General features: G+C 41.6%; 1 protein-coding gene, 1 non-coding gene and 1 pseudogene across 2 annotated transcripts in view; 2 read left to right on the forward strand and 1 right to left on the reverse strand.

Annotated features, from left to right (window-relative positions):
• PRPF8 (pre-mRNA processing factor 8) overlaps positions 1-15,195 on the forward strand; it is a 36,671-nt gene that overhangs the window by 11,912 nt on the left and 9,564 nt on the right. The gene's annotated exons all lie outside the window — the stretch shown is intronic.
• On the forward strand, positions 4-15,194 carry LOC149744823 (small ribosomal subunit protein uS8 pseudogene; annotated as a pseudogene).
• LOC115803637 (U6 spliceosomal RNA) lies at positions 10,130-10,236 on the reverse strand. The gene has a single exon (XR_004024392.1). It is a non-coding gene; the product is annotated as a U6 spliceosomal RNA (small nuclear RNA).

Genomic DNA, 15,195 nt, shown 5'->3' on the forward strand with positions numbered 1-15,195 from the left:
CATACAGCAGTAGTGTCCTTTGTCTGTCTCACATCCCTTTCAGCTCTTCCCTCCTTTGTTCTCCTTTTTTCCCAACTGTGTCCAGTGTACTAGTCTCCATGCTTTATGGTACAGCCGCTTAGAGTGTCACATCACCTCACAGTTGTTTCCTGAGAATTCCCTGTAAGAAATCTATAGCCTACTTCTGTGTAGTTGTGATGATTCTAAGTTAAGGTCAGGGTAGAAATTGGATTTTTAAATTTGAACAAAAAGCACCATATTTGCATTGTCCCCAGACTTGTTTTCCAGGTCATACAGTTCATCTTTTGACCCGTAACATAATGTGCATGTTAAGAAGCAAGTATAATGAGCTGTATCTCAGTGTCTATGTCCCCTTCACTTGTTTCCAAAGGCCCAGCCGAAGGCAGCTGGAATTGAAAAAGAGTAATCTGAGGATTTGTTAACTGTGTGTGCTTAAGTTTCTGCAAGGTTTAAAAAGTCGCCTTGCTCTTTTCTGCTGCCTTCCCGTTCCACTAATGGTGCACATGAATGTCGTGGCTGATACTCTCAAGGGCATCAATAATGCCAAAAAGAGAGGGAAGTGCTAGGTTGTTATTAGGTTGTGTTCCAAAGTCACTGTCCAGTTTCTAACTGTAATAATGAGGCAGGGTTACACTGGTGAATTTGAAATCATTGATGATCACAGAGTGGGCAAAACTGTGAATTTCACAGGCAAGTTAAACAAGTGATGTGATCAGCCCCAGATTTGCTGTGCAACTCAAAGATCTAGAAAAATAGCAGAATATTCTGCTCTTGCTCCATCAGTGTGGTTTCATTGTACTGACAACTCAGCTGGCATTGTGGACCACAAAGAAGCAAGACATAAAAACACACAGGGAGTATTCATTTTCTAGGAACGTTATATATACATAGAAATAAAATGCCTCAGTGGATTAAAAAAAAAAAATCGCGTCATCCTGGTTTCTCTTAGAATAACTCTTAGTTGTAACATTTTCTCTCCTTCTGGCCTTCATATCCCTTTAAATATGCAGCATATAAAGAAGGTTTCCAATTTTTTAGTAATGGTTCTGTTAAGGATACTATATTTTGCGGTACGCGGGCCTGTCACTGTTGTGGCTTCTCCCGTTGCAGAGCACAGGCTCTGGACGCACAGGCTCAGCGGCCATGGCTCACGGGCCCAGCTGCTCCGCGGCATGTGGAATCTTCCCGGACCGGGGCACGAACCCGTGTCCCCCTGCATCGGCAGGCGGACTCTCAACCACTGCGCCACCAGGGAAGCCCAAGGACACATTTTTTTTTATCTTAATATTCCTTACCTAAAGTCCCTCATGATACTTTTTTTTTGAGTATAGTTCAGGGAAAAAGTGTTTTGTCTTTTTAGGTTGGTTTATATCGTCCAAGAGTCAGATAACAGGAATTGTGTAACTCATTCATTCCATTTGTGTTTGTTGATAGCCACTGTGTTCAAGGCGTTACACACACACTACATGTGACATACAGCCTCTGCCTTCCAAGAGCTCACTACCTAGTTGGAGAGACAATGCATAGTCAAGAGAACTACAGTACAATGTGTTTATAGAGCTCTTGTGTTACTTGGGAATCTATGAGAATCCTCAGGTTCATGACTGTAGCCCAGTCTGGGAGAGGAAGAGAGAAAGACTTCCTGAAAGAAATAACATGTGAGAGGCAGGTGAGGGAGAGCATTCTTTCAGCCAGAGGTATGAAGAGGTAGCCAGCGTGGTACATGTGAGGCCATAAAAAGTTTGGGTTTACAACAGTAAAACTGTGGAGGAGATGGAGGCTGGATAGGTAAGCAGAGCTAGATCATGGAGGGCATCACCTGCCTTGTTAAGAATCCCATAAGAGTCCCAGGGGACTTCCCTGGCAGTCCAGTGGTTAAGACTCTGGGCTCCCAATTCAGGGGACACAGGTTTGATCCCTGGTTGGGGAACTAAGATCCCGCGTGCCGCATGGCGTGGCCAAAAATAAAATTCCATAAGGGTCTTGAGCATGGGAGTGACTTTTTCAGATTTCTGTTCCGTGTTAGGTGGTTCACTCATGCAGCTGTGGGGAAGATGGATTCAGAAGAGGAGGAGGAAAGATGAGGTTTGGGGACTACTGCTGAAGTCCAGATAGAGATGATGAGAACCGTGAACGTACGCAGAGGGGAACAGATTGGATAAATAGTAGGTACAGTCAGCAGAGCTTTATTTTGGTGAAATGCCAGAGGGAAAGGAAGTCAAAATAACATTCAGTTTCTGGCATGGGTGGCTAGGTGAATGTTGGTGCCATCAACTGGAAGACTACAGAAAGAAGAGCAGGTTTAGGAGAGAAGATAAATGAACTTAGTTTAGGATATAAAAAGTTTGACGTTCCTGAGAACATCCAGATAGAGGTTCCAGCAGATACTTACTTATATCTTATTTCTTCAGTTCCGAAATACATGTATGTGTGTGTGTATTTAGTGGTACCTCTTAGATTTGATGAAAAGCATTATGAGTTTGAAGCTCCAGGGAGAGAAACGAGGTGAGAAAGTAAGAGTGACTAGGGGCAACTTAGAGGTTCCTATAGGATGTCCAAGTGGAGATAACTGGAATCTGAAGCTTGGGGAAGATGTCTGGGTTGCGAATATAGATTTAGGAGTCTGTCAATATAAAGGAGATGGTTGAAAACTCAAGAGTGAGCAAGATTATCTGGGGAAATTGTAAGGAGCGAGAAGAGCAGAGGGGTGAGTTTGGAACCATAGGGAACACTGAGCAGCATGGCCAGACTGGGAGAGCGCCGGGCCATGGATGCCAAGCCTGTCAGGAATTGGGATGGGCACTTAACAGTGTCAGTTGCCTAAGTGTGTTTCAGTCAGATAAGGCCCGAAGTATCCATTGGATTTGGCAGTCAGGATGTCATGGATGACCTTAGCAAGAGCTGTTTCAGGAATATGGGGATAAATGCCAGATTGCAGTGGGTGAGGCTTTATGGGAAGTGAGGGAGTGGAGACGGCAAGGACTGTCAGTTTGCCAGAGCAAGAGGAGGAGGAGGAGGGACATTAAACGCCACCTAGAGGGAGATAGAAGTCAAGGCAGGTATTTTAAAATGGGAGTGATGGGAGTATGTGTACAGTAAGGAGCCAGTAGCAGTTCAGAGTGCAGCAGAGAATCCTGGTAGGTGATGGAACGGTGTCTGCTCCGCAGGGATAGAGTAAAGGGAAAACAGAGGGAAGCATCCTCTGAACCTAGTAGAAAGAGGTCTGCATAGTTGTGAATATAGATAAGTTTAGTGGGAAGTTATAACAAACCTTGCATTTTTCAGCTTCACCTGGGCTGGAGTGAGGGGCAGGCGGTGCTGGACTTGAGCACAGTGGTGAGGGTGGGATTCGATCGTTGAAGGAACTGCACTGAGGGTTTTAAGAGAGTGAAGACAACTGTGAGTGAGTGTGGGCTCTTCCCAGAACTTCTCAGCTTCTCAAGCTCTCAGCAATGGGCTGGAGAAGGTGGAGAGATTGTAGTGCTGATCTAGGACTAGGGTTTTGCCAGAGGGCTGTTGTGGAGTGGTAAGGGGTTGGATGCAGGGGAATCAAGGGTGCTGGCCCCTACTGGAATCCTGGATATTGGGAGGGAGAGAAGGAAGAGACCAGAAGAGGCCAGTGGCCTTGGGAAAAAATACAGGGATCAAAGGAATATATGTGTGAGAGGTAAGAGCCTGAGTAAAGGAGGACTGTCAGAGGTCAGGTAGGCAGTTTAATATAGTCCTTAGAATAATGGGTTCTGGAGTCAGACTAGGTTTAGTCATAGCTCTACCACATTACTCTTGGGATCTGGGTTAAGTCGCTCACTCACTCTGGGCCTTAGTTCCCTCATCCATAAAATGGGGGTACTGATATGCTAGCTAGCTCAGAGAGCTTTTGCGAGAAATGATGCTTATAATAAGCTATATTACTCAACAGATTTTGTAATAAATGTTTGCTGTCATTGATTAGAGGCATCTCAGAGATTATGATCAGATAGTACAGTATTGGAATTTGTTTCCTGAGGTGTGTTAAGGTAAAGCAGTTCTTGTAATAAAATTTCTTGGTCCTCCAAGGTTGATAATAGAAGGGAAATCTCCAGTAGGGCTAGAGGTGGCTGGACCTTATGGCGCTATTCTTGTCCTTCCCCCCAGACTCACTTGTAGTTATTACTGATGGGGGCACTTTAGGTGCTACCCCCATTCTTGCTTTATGTACATGCAGTGCAGTAGCCCAGGCTTCGAGCCAGGACTCCTTCAGTCCTAGTAGTAGCTATGAAATAAGACTGGAACATTTAAACAAGACTTTGATATGGGCCAGGAATAACAGAAGGAAAATAGAAATGCACCACATTAGATCATATGACTTACAAGGTGCAGCCTACTTAGCTTTAGCTTATGAAGGACCATAAGGCCACCTTCCTGCTGAGTTCCCTGTCTTCCCACAAACAGCATTCTCTCTGTCCTTCACCAGGGAATCCCTTTAAGCATGTGTAGATGACTTAAAGTCTAAAGCCAAGAGGAAAAGAACATCTATGCCTGGCAGTAGATGTATTTCTCTGTTCTTGTTTTGTTTTGACTTTTATTTTACATTATGTATTTTTTGAAAACTGTTTTTTTAGAGCACTTTTAGATTTATAATAAAATTGAGAGGAAGGCACAGAGATTTCCCATTAACCCCTGCCCCCACATGTACAGAGCCTCCTCCATTATCAACATTACTCACCAGAGTGGTACATTTTTTTTTTACCAAGGATGAGCCTACGTCGACACATCATAACCACCCAAAGTCCTTAGTTTACCTTAGGGTTCACTCTTGGTGGTATATATTCTGTGGGTTTGGGCAGATGTATAAGAACACATATCCATCATTAAAATATCATAGAGAGTATCTTTGCTGCCCTAAAAGTCCTCTGTTCTCTGCCTGTTCATCTCCCCTGTCCCAGCTATGTGTTTAGTTTTAGATGGAAAAAATTTGTTGTCTAATGTACCATGGTTCAAAAGGACACAGTAAAAGTTCCCATTAATTTTTTACCAGTTACGCTTTCACTCACAGTAAAAAGAAATTAAATACTAACAGAACCCAGAAAACACCCAGAATCCCATCATCCTACATCAGTTTTATTTTCCACATTCCCATCCAAGTTGGTCATGTGCCATGATGGACAGGTTATGTGAATTGAATTTGTTTTTTTTATGAAGACTTAGTATGTGTGAAGTTCTTACCATGGTACCTAGTACATGGAATCACTCAGTGTTACTCTCTTTCTTGCCTCCCCTCATCCCCAGGAACTTCTGCTATTCTTAAAGGAATGTGATAACTCCTTGGGAATTCATACTTACTCCCTAATGGGAATAAAGCACCGGTAACTGCAGCAGAACTGGAGTGTTCTGTGATACAAACCATGCAGCTTGTGATTCAAAGGACCAGATACAGTCAGAGAACTTACTAAGACTCGGAGTTGTCTTACTGAAGTCTATTTGCTTTATTCCCAGATCTAGCCCATTCTGGTCCCCAGCTCTCCGCTCTCGTTGCTATAGGTCTGTTGCCTTGGTTGTCTCATCCTGAGCACAAGCTAGATGCTCAGTTTCGCTTTTGTGATTTGATTCAGGCTGTTACCTCATCCAGGAGTCACTTCATCCTGCCTGTCTGAATACTATTTGCTCAAGGCTAATTCCTGTGGTAACTCCAGCCAGTGTGAGCTTTCACTTCAAGAATTGCCTAGCAAAAGTATTCCTTACCTTAAAGTGTTGATTATATCGTTTGGTATTTTGTGGTTGCTCTCTTTTTCAAAGATTGATCTTTTGGTTTCACTGATTTTTTTTTTAATTTAATTTATTTTTGGCTGCGTTGGGTCTTTGTTGCTGCGCGTGGGCTTTTTCTAGTTGCAGTGAATGGGGACTACTCTTCATTGCAGTGTGCGGGCTTCTCATTGCAGTGGCTTCTCTTGTTGCGGACCACGGGCTCTAGGTACGTGGACCTCAGTAGTTGTGACGCATGGGCTTAGTTGCTCTGCGACATGTGGGATCTTCCCGGACCAGGGCTCGAACCCGTGTCCCCTGCATTGGCAGACGGATTCTCAACCGCCACCAGGGAAGCCCAGTTTCATTGATTTTTATCTTTCTCTTTTCTATTTCATTGATTCTGCTCTTTTGCTTACTTTGGGTTTAATTTGCTGTTAGTTTTCTAGTTTGTTAAGGTAAAAGGTTAGATGATGACAGTTTTGGACCTTTCATTTTAATAGAAATATTCAGTGCTGAAAAATCTCCTTTTAATAAAAGCACTGCTTTAGCTGCATCCCTCAAGTTTTTTTTTTTTTTTTAATTTTATTTTTTTATTTTTTATTTTTGCCTGTGTTGGATCTTCGTTGCTGCGTGCCGGCTTTTTCTAGTTGCGGCGAGTGGGGGCTACTCTTCACTGAGGTGCCCAGGTTTCTCATTGCGGTGGCTTCTCTTGTTGTGGAGCACAGGATCTAGGCACGCGAGCTTCAGTAGTTGTGGTACGGGGGTTCAGTAGTTGTGGCTCGTGGGTTCCGGAGCGCAGCCTCAGTAGTTGTGGCACAGGGGCTTAGTTGCTCCGTGGCATGTGGGATATTCCTGGACCAGGGCTCAAACCCATGTCCCCTGCATTGGCAGGTGGATACTTAACCACTGTGCCACCAGGGAAGCCCTGTATCCCTCAAATTTTGATAGGTTTTCATTCAGTTAAAAATGTTTTCTAATTTCCCTTGTGAGTTCTTTTTTTGTCGTTTTGTTTTTTTTTTTACTCAAATTATATATGTATTTTTAAAATTTATTTATTTGGCTGCATCAGGTCTTAGTTGCGGCACGCAGGGTCTTCAGTCATGGCATGCAGGATCTTTCAGTTGCAGCATGCGAACTCTTAGTTGCGGCATGAATGTGAGGTCTAGTTCCCTGACAAGGGATCAAACCCGGGCCCCCTGCACTGGGAGCGTGGAGTCCTAGCGACTGGACCACCAGGGAAGTCCCTCTCTTATGAGTTCTTATTTTACCCATAGGTTACTTAGAAGTATGTTGTTTAATTTTCAAATATTATTTGAGGGGTTTTCTAGGTGTTTTTCTTTTATTAGTATCTAGTTTAATTCCATTATGGTCAGAAAACACTCTTTATGGTCTTAGTTTTCTCACGTGTATTTAGACTTGTTTTATGGTTTAGCATATATAGTGACTGCCTTCGCGTGTACTTGAGAAAGAATCTGTATTCTGCTTTGTTGGGTTTTACAAATGTCATTTAGGTTTAGTCAGGTGATTGTGTTGTTCAAGTCCTTCTATGTCTTTTTTTTTCTTATGTCTATTTCTATCAGTTACTGAGAGAAGATTGTCGTAAGTCGTGGATTTATTTCCCTTTTCAGGTTCCTCTTTTTATTTTGGCTTTAGAGACACCATTCACTTCGTTAAAGACATCCAAGCTTATAACATAAAGACACATGACATTTTTTCAGAAATTTATATCTTTTTTGAGCACAGAAGAATGTCTGAAGTTCAGACTGCTCTGGTAGCTTTTAAATATTTAGTCAAAGTTGGGCAAAGCATAATTGGCTTGGCTTACAGGTGGAAAACCAAGAAAGAGTCATCAGGAGATTAGCAGGCTTAGGGGAGTAGGGAGCCATCTCATTGAGACCAAAATGCAAACTGACAAACTTTTTGTCCAAGAACCTGCATATGGGTGATGACCAAGGAGTTGTGCCAGGTGGAATGCTGTATCATGTACCTGAAGAGACAGCTAGAATTAGAAATGAACTTTACAACTGATGCACACAGACATTTCAATAGATAGAAGCAACTCTGTTGACACCCCAGCAAGAAATATGTATTGTTCATACTGTTGGGCATAATTATTTAATTTTTTTTTTGAATCTTATGCTTAAACAGGTCCATGATATTTTGCTTTATATATTTTGAGGCTCTGTTATTAGGTATATATTTATTTTTTTAAAGATTTAATTTTATTTATTTTTTGCTGCGTTGGGTTTTGTTGCTGTGCGTGGGCTTTCTCTGGTTGCAGCGAGTGGGGTTGCTCTTCGTTGCCGTGCACGGGCTTCTCCTCACAGTGGCTTCTCTTGTTGTGGAGCATGGGCTCTAGGCCTGCGGGCTTTAGTTGTGGCATGAGGGCTCAGTAGTTGTGGCGCACGGGCTTAGTTGCTCCATGGCACGTGGGATCTTCCCGGACCAGGGATCAAACCCGTGTCCTCTGCATTGGCAGGCAGATTCTTATCCACTGTGCCACCAGGGAAGTCCCTAAGTATGTAGTATATTTAGAATTACTATATCTTCCTAACGAATTGACTCCTTTATCATCATGAAATACTCCTCTTTATTCCTTGTAATATTCTCTGTTCTGAAGTCTACTTTGTCTGATATCAGTAGTGCCCCTCTAGCTTTGTTTTGTGTGTGCATGGATGTCTTTTTCCATCCTTAATACTTTTAATCTGTGTCGTTATAATTAAAGTTAACTTCTTGTAAATTGCATTTAATTGGTTCTTGCTTTTTAAATTCAGTTTAACAATCTTTGCCTTACAAATAGTCTAAACACTCCAATTAAGTTTATATGACTGTTAATGTCGTTGAGTTTAAATCTGCCATCTCATCCTTTGCTCTTTATTCAGCTTTTTTCCTCTTTTCCTGCCTTCTTTTTAATTTATTTTTTAAACAGGAGAAAATCAAAGGAAAGTTTCATAACATATATACGTGGGAGAGACCCAGGAAAACTGAGTAACTCATTTTCCTGCCTTCTTTTGGATTGAGTGGGGTTTTGGTATGATTTTAATTTATCTCCACATTTCGCTTATTAACTACACTTCTTTGTTTTTTATTGGTTGCTCTAGGGTTTACAGTATACATCTCTGACTTACTGTGACCACTAGTCTAGTATCACGTTACATATTGTACGAGAACCTTTCAATAATGTACTTTCATTTTCCTCCTCGTTTTTTTGTTTTTGTTTTTTTTGGCCACGCCCCACGGCATGCAGGGTCTTAGTTCCCTGACCAGGGATCAAACCCGTGCCCCCTGCAATGGAAGTGAGAAGTCTTAACCACTGGATGGCCAGGGAAGTCCCTGTAGTGTTTTTGTTATATGTTTTAACTGTACCTGTATTATAAACACAGTGATACTTTGTTACTGTTTTGGCTTTAAACAGCCTTTTTATCTTTTACAGAAATTACAAAGTGAAAAAAAAATGTCTTTTACATTTTACCCACATACTTACTATTTCTGGTGTTCTCCATTACTTTATGTAGGTCCAGGTTTCCATCTGGTATTGTTCTCCTTCTGCTTAAAGAATTTCCATTAACATTTCTTGTAGTAAAGGTGTACTGGCAGTGAATACACTCTGCTTTTGTTTGTCAGAAAAAGTGTTTATTTTGCCTTCATTATTTTTTCTGCAGCTTTACAATGTTGTTAATCCCATCCGTACATTTTAAAATTTCAGATATTGTAATTTTTATCTCTAAAAGTTTCATTTGGGTCTTTAACATCTTCTGTTTCTTTCCTCATTATGTTCATGTTTTTCTTTATATACTCAAACATAATTATAAAACGTTCAATAGCTGTTGTAAGATCTTTGTCTACTAATTCCATCATCTGTTGTTTCCAGGTCTGTTTGTACTGATTGATTTTTCTTCTGTTTCTGGGTAATTTATTCCTACTTCTTTGTATGCATCCAATATTTGATTGGATGCTAGAAATTGTGTAATTTATATTGATTTATGGATTTTGTTATATTCCTTTAAAGAGTGTTGGGTTGTGTTCTGGTGTACAGTTCAGTAACTTGTGGTTTAGTTTGATCCTTTTGAGGCTTGCTTTTAATTTTAAGCTTCTTAGTTATAGTGAATCCAGAGCACCCTTTCTTCTGGGGCTAATTTATCTCCACTACTAAGTTGATAACTTTCTATGGACTATACCTAATTCCCATTTATTATGAAGTCTCTGTATGGCTGGCGGGAACACAAACTGTTGTCAACCTTATGTGAGCTGTGGGACTTGTTCAGCTTACTGATCTGGTGGTGGTTCTTTTTTTGACCTCGGAGGTTTTTGTTTTTTTTTTTTTAACATCTTTATTGGAGTATAATTGCTTTACATTGTTGTGTTAGTTGCTGCTGTATAACAGAAAAATATGAAATGCTTCACGAATTTGCGTGCCGTCCTTGCACGGGGGCCATGCTAATCGTCTCTGTATCGTTCCAGTTTTAGTATATGTGCTGCCGAAGCAAGCACGACCTCAGAGTTTTATAGCCTGCAGATGGATCCCTTCATGGGTCTTCAGAGATATCTCTCTCTCTCTCTCTCTCTCTCTTTTTTTTTTTTTTTTTTTTTTGGTTGCGCTGTGCAGCTTTTGCAGTATCTCAGTTCCCTGACCAGAGATTAACTGGCGTCACAGCAGTGAAAGCCCAGAATCCTAACGACTAGGCCACCAGGGAACTTGCAGATCTCTTTCTCTTTTTTTTGAAGTATGACTGACTTACAATATTATGTTAGTTTCAGGTAAACAATATAGTGATTTGCTCTTTTTACACATTACAAAATGATCACCAGGATAAGTCTAGTTACTATCTGTCACCACACAAAATTATAGTATTCCCTATACAGTACATTACATCCCCGTGACTTACTTATTTTATAACTGGAAGTTTGTACCTCTTAGTCTCCCTCAACTATTTCACTCATTCCCCCACCCTTCCAAGTATCCGTGTTGTTGCAGATGGCAAGATTTCATTCTTTTTTATGCCTGAGTAATATTTCTGTGTGTGTGTGTATACATACCACATCTCCTTTATCCATTTATCTATCAATAGACATTTAAGTTGCTTCCATATATTGGCTATTTCAAATAATGCTGCAGTGAACATGGGGATGCACATATCTTTTCGAATTAGTGTTTTTGTTTTCTTCAGATAAATACCCAGGAGTAGAATTGCTAGATTGTATGGTGGTTCTATTTTTAATTTTTTGAGGAACTTCCATACTGTTTTTTATAGTGTCTGCACCACTTTACATTCCCATCAGTAGTACGGTAGTACATGAGGGTTCCCTGTTCTCCACATCCTTGTCAACGCTTGTTACTTGTCTTTTTGAAAATAGCCATTCTGGCAAGTGTGAGGAGACATCTCGTTGTGGTTTTGATTTGCATTTCCTTTATGATTAGTGATGTTGAGCATCTTTTCATGTGTCTATTGTACATCTTTATATCTTCTTTGGAAAAATGTCTCTTCAGCTCCTCTGCCGAATAGACATTTTAAATCAGGTTTTTTTTTTTTTTTTTTATGTTGAGTTGTATGAGTTCTTTGTATTGGGTTGGCCAAAAAAGTTCGTTCATAAGATGTTATGGAAAAACCTTAATGAACTTTTTGGCCAACCCAATATTTTGCGTATTAACCCCTTATCAGATATATCATTTGTAAATATCACCTCCTGTTCAGTGGGCTTTCTTTCCATTTTGTTGATAATTTCTTTTGTTGTGCAAAAGCTTTTATTTATTTATTTATTTTTGGCTGTGTTGCGTCTTTGTTGCTGCGTGAGGGCTTTCTCTAGTTACGTCCAGCGGGGGCTACTCTTCGTTGAGGTGTGCAGGCTTCTCACTGCAGTGGCTTCTCTTGTTGAGGAGCATGGGCTCTAGGTGTGCGGGCTTCAGTAGTTGTGGCTCGTAGGCTGTAGAGCACAGGCCCAGTAGTTGTGGCACACGGTCTTAGTTGCTCCGCAGCATGTGGGATCCTCCTGGACCAGGGGTCAAACCTGCGTTCCCTGCATTGACAGGCGGATTCTTAACCACTGCGCCACCAGGGAGCGAGCCCCTGTGCAAAACCTTTTTAGTTTGATATAGTCGCATTTCTTTTCTTTTTTTTTTTTTTTTTGCGGTACGCGGGCCTCTCACTGTTGTGGCCTCTCCCGTTGCAGAGCACAGGCTCCAGGCGCGCAGGCTCAGCGGCCATGGCTCACGGGCCCAGCCGCTCCGTGGCATGTGGGATCTTCCCGGACCGGGGCACGAACCCGTGGTCCCCTGCATCGGCAGGTGGACTCTCAACCACTGCGCTACCAGGGAAGCCCCGTTTGTTTTTTGTTTTGTTTTCTTTTTTTTTTTTCTTTTTATTTATTTATTTTTTTCCCCATTTTTTAATTTTTTGTTTCCCTTGCCTGAGGAGACATATCCAAAAAAGTATTCCTAAGACTAAGGTCAAAGAGAGTACTGCCTGTGTTTTCTTCTAGGAGTTTTTGGGTTTTTTAAATAAATTTATTTTATTTTTGGCTGCGTTGGGTCTTCATTGCTGCGTGCTTTCTCTAGTTGTGAGTGGGGGCCACTCTTCGTTGCAGTGCACGGGCTTCTTGTTGCAGAGCACGGGCTCTCGGCATGCAGGCTTCAGTAGTTGTGGCTCGTGGGCTCTAGAGTGCAGGCTGAGTAGTTGTGGTGCACGGGCTTAGTTGCTCCGCGGCATGTGGGATCTTCCTGGACTGGGGCTCGAACCTGTGTTCTCTGCATTGGCAGGCAGATTCTTAACCACTGCGCCACCAGGGAGGTCCCTCTTCTAGGAGTTTTATAGTTTCAGGTCTTACATTTAAGCCTTCAATCCATTTTGCCTTTATTTTTTGTGTATGTTGTGAGAAAGTCCAGTTTGATTCTTTTGCATTAGCTGTCCGGTTTTCCCAGCACCGTGTATTGAAGCAGCTGTCTTTTCCCCAGTGTATATTCTTGCTTTCTTTGTTGTAGATTAATTGACCATAACAGCATGGGTTTATTTCTGGGCTCTCTATTCTGATCCATTGACCTATGGGTTTGTTTTTGTGCCACTACTATACTGTTTGAGTACCGTAGCTTTGTAATATAGTTTGAAATCAGGAGGTGTGATACTTTCTACTTTGTTCTTTATCAGGATTGTTTTGGCTCTTCAGGGTCTTTTGTGTTTCCATACAAATATTAAAATTATTGGTTCTAGTTCTGTGAAAAATGTCTTTGCTATTTTGATAGGGATTCCATTGAATTTGTAGATGGACTTGAGGGTGTGGTCATTTTAACAATATTCTTTTTTTTTTTTTTAACGTACTTATTTTTTGCTGTGTTGGGTCTTTGTTGCTGCGCACGGGCTTTCTCTAGTTGCGGCGAGTGGGGGGCTGCTCTTCATTGCGGTGCATGGGCTTCTCATTGTGGTGGCTTCTCTTGTTGCAGGTCATGGGCTCTAGGCACATGGGCTTCTGTAGTTGTGGCATGTGGGCTCAGTAGTTGTGGCTCGCGGGCTTAGTTGCTCCGTGGCATGTGGGATCTTCCCAGACCAGGACTCGAAGCCATGTCTCCTGCAGTGGAAGTGTGGAGTCGACCACTGGACCGCCAGGGAAGTCCCTCACCAAGTTCTTACAGTTTTCCAAGTACAGGTCTTTTGTCTCCTTGGATTGAGTTATTCCTAGTTGTTGTTTGGTTTGGTTTGGGTTTTTTTGGTTTTTTGTTTTTTAGATTTTTTTTTTTTCCCATGGTCGTACCGTGCAGCATGTGGGATCTTAGTTCCCCAACCGGGATTGAACCTGTGCCCCTTGCATTGGAAGCATGGAGTCTTAACCACTGGACCACCAGGGAAGTCCCTGGTTTGGTTTGGTTTTTTGATGCAATTATAAACGGGATTGTTTTCATAATTTCTCTTTCTGATAGTATTCAGAAATGCAATAGATTTCTCTATGTTAATTTTGTATCCTGCCATGTTACTGAATTCATTGATGAGTTCTGATAGTTTTTTGGTGGTGTCTTTAGGATTTTCTATGTATAATATCATGTCATCTGCAAACAGTGACAGTTTCACTTTTTTCCAATTTGGAATTTTTTTTAATATATTTATTTATTTATTTTTGGCTGCATTGGGTCTTCGTTGCTGCGCGTGGGCTTTCTCTGGTTGCAGCGAGCGGGGGCTACTATTTGTTGTTGTGTGAGGGCTTCTCATTGCGGTGGCTTCTCTTGTTGTGGAGCACGGGGCTCTAGGCCTGCGGGCTTCAGTAGTTATGGCACGTGGGCTCTGGAGAGCGCACGCTCAATAGTTGTGGCACATGGGCTTAGTTGCTCCGCAGCATGTGGGATCTTCCCAGACCACGGCTCAAACCTGTGTCCCCTGCATTGGCAGGCAGATTCTTAACCACTGCCCCACCAAGGAAGTCCCTGGATTTCTTTAATATCTTTTTCTTGTCTGGTTGCTGTGGCTAGGACTTTCAATAATGTGTTGAATAAAAGTGGTGAGAGTGGGCATCGTTGTCTCGTTTCTGACCTTAAAGGAAATTCTTTCAGCTTTTTTTTTTTTTTAATTTTTTGGCTGTTCCGCATGGCATGTGGGATCTTCCCTGCGCCACCAGGGAAGCCCAACTTTATGCTTTTATTGAAATGAAATTCACACTTTTAAAGTATACAATTCAGTGGTTTTCATTATATGCATAAAATTGTGCAGCCATAACCACTAATTCCAGAACATTTTCATCACCCCACAAAGAAACCCTATACCCATTAGCAATCACTCACTCCCCATGTCCCTCCCTGCCCCAGTCCTCTGGCCACCCCTAATCTACCTCCTGTCTGTATGGATTTGTTTCTTCTGGACTTTTCATATAAATGGATCATGTATGTGACCTTTTTCGTCTGGTTTCTTTCACTTAGTATAATGTTTACAAGGTTTATCCATGTTGTAGCATACATCAGTATTTCAGTCTTTTTCATGGCTAAATAATATTCCATAATATGACCGTATACCATTTTGTTTATTTGTCAGTTGATGGGTATTGGTTTTTTTTGTACTTTTTGGCTATTACAAATAATGCTTTTGTGAACATTTGTGTACGTACTTTTGTGTGGACATATGTTTTTATTTCTCTTGGGTATATACCTAGGAGTAGAATTGTTGGGTCATATGGTAACTCTCTTTAACCTTTTGAGGAGCTGCCAGGCTGTTTCAATGTGGCTGCACTATTTCGTATTCCTACCAGCAGTATATGAGAGTTCCATTTTCTCCACATCCTTGTAACTATCTTATAGCCATTGCAGTGGGTGTTAAGTAGTATCTCATAGTGATTTTGATTTATACACACTTCCCTAATGACATTGAGCTCAAATCTTTCTTGAGAACTAGGGAGAATATAACTAATTGTATCTGGTGGTTCCTAGCCACACACCCTGTCCCTGCAATGACTTATCTATAATTTACTTCTTTTTCACTA

This window comes from Delphinapterus leucas, chromosome 19, assembly GCF_059928025.1.
Source record: "Delphinapterus leucas isolate spDelLeu-1000000601 "Yukka" chromosome 19, BTC_Dleu_Yukka2, whole genome shotgun sequence".
Classification (NCBI taxonomy): Eukaryota; Metazoa; Chordata; class Mammalia; order Artiodactyla; family Monodontidae; genus Delphinapterus; species Delphinapterus leucas.